A 6,738-nucleotide genomic window follows, 5' to 3' on the forward strand; every position below is an offset into this window, starting at 1 on the left:
CTCCCTTGTTTTTCTAGAAAGAAGCTCCCCAGTCTGTTCATTTACATTTCCCGAAATGTAAATTCTTTCAGTTCTGACCGAAATGTTTCCTTCTTTGCTGTGAGATTCTATGATTCTCCGATTTAATTTTCACATCGTCTGGGAAAGGCAACATGGCAAGCATGCAGGCGGACTCTCTGATAATTAGCACCAACCATCGGACTATTAAAACAGCTTTGCCGTGTAACTGCGATGGCCGAGTGGTTAAGGCGTTGGATTTAAAATCCAATGGGGTTTCTCTGCGAAAGTTTGAACCCTCCTCGCAGTGATTCCAAAGGCGACTTTTTTTCTTACTCGACTCCCTGTGGATATCACTGGAAACTGATCACAATTCCCTCCACTGCCCTTTATTACACTTATAGACGCGAAGCTGTTGTTCGAACTGGAAACACTAATAATTTATCGGTATTAATTCGTGATTGTTGGTTTGTTAGAAACTATCTGCAAAAATCAGTGAGAAATATACACCGCATAAAAAAATGCCTTTTAATAAAGATCCCTGCATTGTTAGGGAGGAAATCACCTTCAGTTAATGAGTGGGAACGGGGTTTGGTTTTATAAAGTTGAACAAGATTTGACAAAATAACAGCGGCAGCATTTGACGTTGCGATTTTCTGATAACATCAGCGTTTGCATCAAACTGAGATGCCTTATCCATTAAGCGACGTGGCCCCTGCCGTTAGCAGCAGGCGAATGATGAGAATGAAGGATTACACAGCGCAATTGCATTTTGATCAGTTCAATACTTTGCACTGCAAACCAATCAGTGGCAGTGAGCCTTTCATGGATTGAAATACGAGACGTCACAAAGCCCCGGAGGATACGGAATTATTCATTAAGTGCTGGAAACACTCCGCAGGGCCATCAGCTCTCGGCAGAACTAATGTTTTGCAGCGTTACTTCAATATACTATAGTTCCGGTGTGATTTTCGTTCCTGAATGTTTAAGCTGTTCTAAAATACTTGCAGCCCAACCGCAACACCAAAATTAAAATATATGGCCCGGAATGAGTTCGAACCCGAGAATTTTCCGTTATTAGTACGACGCTCTCACCAACTGAGCTGACCTGCCTAAATGCTGCGTCCTTTCTTAAGTCACTTTAACATTAAAATGCTAGCATTTCTACAGCGACATTCACCTCAGCACTTCACAAGGCGGTTCTGAGCAAATTCATTACTTTTAATTAACTGTTGTTATGTAGGAGACGCAAAAATGTATCGCATGGAAGGAGGACATTTAAACCAATCGTGCTCACGCAGGCCGACCAAGAGCTTTCCAGCCTAATTCTCACTTCCCAGCTCTAAGTAGGTTACAGCACTTTAAGTGGCATCCAAGTATTTTTAAAATGTGTGAGGATTTCTGCCGCTACCGCCCATCCAGGCAATGAGTTCCCGACTACCATGACCCCCTTGGTAAAGATATTTACCCTCATAGCTCGTCTAACACTCCCCCTAATTCATCATCATAGGCAGTCCCTCGGGATCGAGGAAGACTTGCTTCCACTCTCTGCACGTGTTCTTAGGTGGCTGTACAGTCTAATACGAGAACTACAGTCTCTGTCACAGGTCGGACAGATATTCGTTGAGGGAAAGGATGGAAAGAGAGCCTGGTTTGCCGCACGCTCCTTCCGCGCTTGATTTCTGCATGCTGTCGGCAATGATACTCGAGGAGCTCAGGACACTCTCGAATGCACTTCCTCCACTTCACGCAGTCTATGGCCAAGGTCTCCCAGGTGTCATTGGGGATGTCACACTTTATCAGGGAGGCTTTGAGCGTGTCCTTGTAACGTTTCCTCTGCCCGCCTTTGGCTCACTTGCCGTGGACGAGTTCCTCGAAGAGCGCTTACTTTTGCAATCTCGTGTCTGGCATGTGGCCTGCCCAGCGGAGCTGATCAAGTGTGGTAAGTGCTTCAATGCTGGGGATGCTGTCCTGGACGAGGACGATAATGTTTGTGCGTCTGTCCTGCCAGGGGATTTGCAGGATCTTGCGGAGACATCGCTGGTGGTTTACTCCAGCGACTTGTGGTGTTTACTGTACATGGTCCAGGTATCTGACCATACAGGAGGCGGGTATTACTACGGCCTTGTACACCATGAGTTGGTGACAGTTTTAAGGGACTGATCTTCAAACACACTTTTCCTCAGGCGGCCGACGGCTGCACTGGCGCACTGGAGACGGTGTTGCCTCTCATCATCAATGCCTGCTCTTGTTGATAGGAGGCTCCCGAGAGAGGGGAAATGGTCCACCCCGCAATTACTTTAAAACCATTCTGCCTGGTTGTTGACCACTCTGTAAAGGGAAACAATTCCTTCCTACCAACTCTATCTAGGGCCCTCATAAAGTTATGCACCTGAATATAGTCTCCCCTCAACCTCCTCTGTTGCAAAGAAAACAGACTCAGGATTTCCAATCTTTCCTCATCACCAAAATTCTCCAGTCCAGGCAACTATTTTTGTAAATCTCATCAGTACCCTTTCCAGCGGATTTCCATCTTTTTTCTGAAATGTGCTGACGAGAACGGCACACAGTATTCCAGCTGCTGCCTGACCAATGCTTTATAAAGTCAATTATAATGTCCTTGCTGTAACCTGCAGAGTTACGGACTGAGAGCTGGTAAGTGGGAATAGGCTGGATAACCTCTTGTTGGCGAGCGCAGATATAATGGTAAGTACTGCAGGGAATCCAATACGCCCAAGGTGATCTCCTGGACTAATTTCAATCGACAAGATGGAGAGAAAGTTACACAGATTTTTTTTCCCACATTAGCTTGCGTTTTTATTCTGTTTTTTCCTTCTCACATGATATCACATGGCTCCAGTTATGGTGGTGTGTATAAGATTTCGGTGCAAGGGGTGTAGCAGTTGTGTGGGGCTGACTTATTAGGCTGGGCATTCTTTATCTTTCCGCCATTGTCAATCTTCACAAGTTCATATATAGCCTTCAGGGTTGTTGATCAAAGGGCCTTGTGGCTCATTGTCAGCCGGCACCTATACTATGGGCCGAAGTGGTCTCCGTGAGCGCTGTGGATTTCTAAGTTTCTATTTTCCTTCACAGATCCAAAGTATTCCTTCACAGACCCAGACAGCTGCAACACTGACTCAGACTGCTCGTTCACATTCCCAGACTCTACCTTCACAGATTCAGAATCTTCCTACGCAGTCCCACACTCTACCTTCACAGATCCAAACTTTTCTTGCACCTACCCAGACAGCGGCTAAACAGACCCAGGCAGCTCCCGCACAGAGGTGTACTGATCCTACACCGAGACAGACATTACTGCACATTTCATGACACTCCTGTGCAGACAGGCAAACCTCATACACAGCATCAAAATGCTTGTTTACAGATTCAGAGAGTTCCTTTCACAGACACAGCATCACCTACACAGGAGCAAACATGTCCTCATCAGTCGCAAACAACACCAACACCTTTCAAGAGAGCTTCGACAGAGACACTGACATTTCCTATGTGAAAGTAGCCAGCTCCTGTACATAACCAGGCAGGTGCTACACTGAAGCAGGGATCAACAGCACAGGCACAAACTTTCCGACACAGACCCATACAGCTCCTTTCAGAGACATAGGGATCTCCGAGACAGATTAATTCCCTTCTACATAGACATAGACAGCTCTACCCTGGCCAAGGCATCACCAAACAGATCCAAGAGAGCTCTTACACAGAGATAAGCAGTTCTTACACGGGCGCAGACTGTTCCAGCAAAGGACCAGACTGCTGCGACACCAAGCCAGACAGCTCACTTCGGAGACCCAGACACCTCATTTGAAGATCAAGTCAGTATCGGCAATGAATCAAAAACGGCAATACAGAGCAACACTGATCCAGGGAGATCAACCACAGACCGACACACTCCAACACGGACGCAGACTCTCCAACACAAACAGAGACAACTCGTGCACAGACCCAGTCAGCTCCACACCTGACACATGGAGCTGCAATACAAACCACGACGCTCCTCCACAATCATGGACAACACTTAGACAGACACAGTAAGCTCAAAATCTGACACAGGCAGCTGCAACACAGACCCAGACAGCATCTAACGAGATCCAGAAACTACTACACAGAAACTGAAAGTTCTTATCGTGAGCCAGACACTCCCATATATACCCAGAGAGCTTGTCATTGAATCCAATGCCTAATGCTGCAGATAACGGAAATGTATAGGCTTACAAAGGACAGCATAGCCTACGCTGCATTTCTGCCTAATCCAACCATCCCAGCTTTTATGTTCTAATCGAATCTTCTCGAGTCTTTCCTGATTTAAATCTATCAGCATAGCCGTCTATTGCTTTCTCCCTCATATTCTTGTATAGCCTCTCCTTAAACTTATCTATACTATTTGCTTGAACCACTCCTGCATATTGAGTTCCATATTCTCATCACTCTTTCCAGAAAGAAGTTGCTTCTGAATTCCCTAGCTTGTTCATTATTTCCTCTTATGAATAACCTCCCGTTTCCGGTATTGTCCGTGTAAATCCTCTCTGCACCCTCCCAAGAGCCTCTATATCATCTTTATAACCAGAACTGCATGCAGTACTCTAAGTGTGGTCTAACCGAGGTTCAATACTTCCTACTTTGCAATTCTATAACACTAGAAATAATCTCCACTCTTAGTTACCTTTATTTTGCCTTGCTAAACCCTGTCACAATATAAGTGAGTTGTTGTACTGAGAGATCCTATTGTTCCTCTTGCCCCCCCGAGAGTCATTTGCACCAAGCAATAAGTGACCTCCATATTCTTCCGACCAAAATGTATTAACTCACATTTATGTGTGTGGAACTTCATTGACAATGATGTGCCTATTCTGCATGTTTATCAGTGTTGTCCTTAATTTGCTGCAGTCCTTCTTAGTATAAATTTCCTCCAATTTGGTATCATTAACATATTTGGAAATTCTGTTTTTAGTTCCAAATCTAAAGCGTTATTATAAATTATGGACAATAATGGTCCCAGAATTGATCCTTTTGGAAAACCACTGCCGACCTTCTGCCAATGTGAATAGCTACCGTTTCTGTCCAATCTCTGATTGCAGTCTTGAAGCGAGCTCGCTATCCATTCTGCTACTTATCCCCTGACCGTGTTCAGTAGGCTATTATTTGGTATCAAAGCGGAGATCTTTTGAAAATCTCGATACATCACACTTATTGCCTTATCAATGCCTACTCTCTCTATTACCTCTTCAAAAAGTATGTGAGGTTGGTCCAGCAGGACTTTCCCTGTTGAAATCAATGCTGATAATTCATTTTTATACTTTTGGTTTCTAGATGTTCTTCTATTAGGAAGGGTTCCATTATTTTCCTATCAAAGAGACAATCATACCTCTTGACCACCGAGCTGATTAGCTGAGACAAGCAGTGAGTGCGCATTTTATTTTCCGCCGAAAGTGATTCAGCCTATCCCGCTTTCTACTGCGTAATGCAGCGACATCAAGTTGTACGATCAGACTCGGATTAGTCTTTGTCTGTTTAAAATGGTTGTGCTGTCAGTGCTGCTTCACTCGGTGTGTGTTTAAAAATGTAACGTGCTAACTGCAGTGATAATGTGCTTAAATCGGTGGATTCGGAATTGTATGGAATTGTTCCCGAGTATGTTCGAGCCCTACTCGTAGTGAATCAGTGGGTGTAGGCATTTGCTCGTAATCCGCTCTGATTGGAGTTCATTTCAGCTGAAATTCTTCTGATATTATTTTGCAGCAACTTTTAGGCCACCTGTTACATCACGCTCCCCCAATTATCCACTCGTTCGAGTCCAGAGGTTTGGGACATTTTTAAAATCTAGCCAAGAACGACTAAAAATATGATTAAAAGAGGATAGATTATGAATATTAACTTGCACGAAATATAAAAAACAGATAATAAGAGTTTATACAGGTATATAAAAAAGAAAAGAGTGGCTAAAGTAAATGTTGGTCTGCTGGAGGATGAGAATGTGGAATTAATATTGGAGAACAGGGAAGTGGCAGAGACTTTGAACAAATATTTTGTATCAGTTCTCACGGTAGAAGTCACTAAAAACATCCCAATAGTAGATTATCCATGGGCAATAGGGAGGGAGGCACTTAATACTATCATTATCACTAATGAAGTATTAAGAGGTAAAATAATGGGGCTAAAGGTGGACAAGTCCCCTGAATCTGATGGCTTTTATCCTAGGGTCTTAAGAGAAAAGGCAGCAGAGATACTGGATGGTTTGGTTGTAATCTACCAATTTCCCTAGATTCTAGGTTCGTCCCAGCGGATTGGAATACCGCAAACGTAAAGCCCCTATTTAAATAAAAAGGCAGACGCAAAGCTGGAAACTATAAACGAGTTAGACTAACATCTGTCGTTGGGAAAAAGCTGGAGTCCATTGTTAAGGATGCAGTAGCAGGACATTTGATCAAACATGATTGAATCAAGCAGACTCAACGTGGTTTTATGAAAGGGAAGTAATGTTTGACAAATATCCTGCAAATCTTTGAGGATATATCGAGCAGAGTGAATAAGTGGTAACAAGTGGATGTGGTGCATTTCCAGAATGCATTCGTAAGATGCCACAAAAGAGATTGCTGCACAAGATAAACGCTCACGGTGTTGGCGGTAATATATTAGTATGGATCGAGGACTGGCTAACGAACAGAAATCAGAGAGTCAGGATAAACGGGTCATTTTCTGGATGGGAAACAGTGACTAATGGGG

General features: G+C 43.9%; 1 non-coding gene across 1 annotated transcript; it reads left to right on the forward strand.

Moving 5' to 3' along the window:
- Positions 1-225: 225 nt before the first annotated feature.
- Positions 226-307, forward strand: trnal-uaa (transfer RNA leucine (anticodon UAA)). The gene has a single exon. It is a non-coding gene; the product is annotated as a tRNA-Leu (tRNA).
- The last annotated feature ends 6,431 nt before the right edge of the window (positions 308-6,738 follow it).

Source organism: Pristiophorus japonicus, chromosome 25 (assembly GCF_044704955.1).
Source record: "Pristiophorus japonicus isolate sPriJap1 chromosome 25, sPriJap1.hap1, whole genome shotgun sequence".
Classification (NCBI taxonomy): Eukaryota; Metazoa; Chordata; class Chondrichthyes; family Pristiophoridae; genus Pristiophorus; species Pristiophorus japonicus.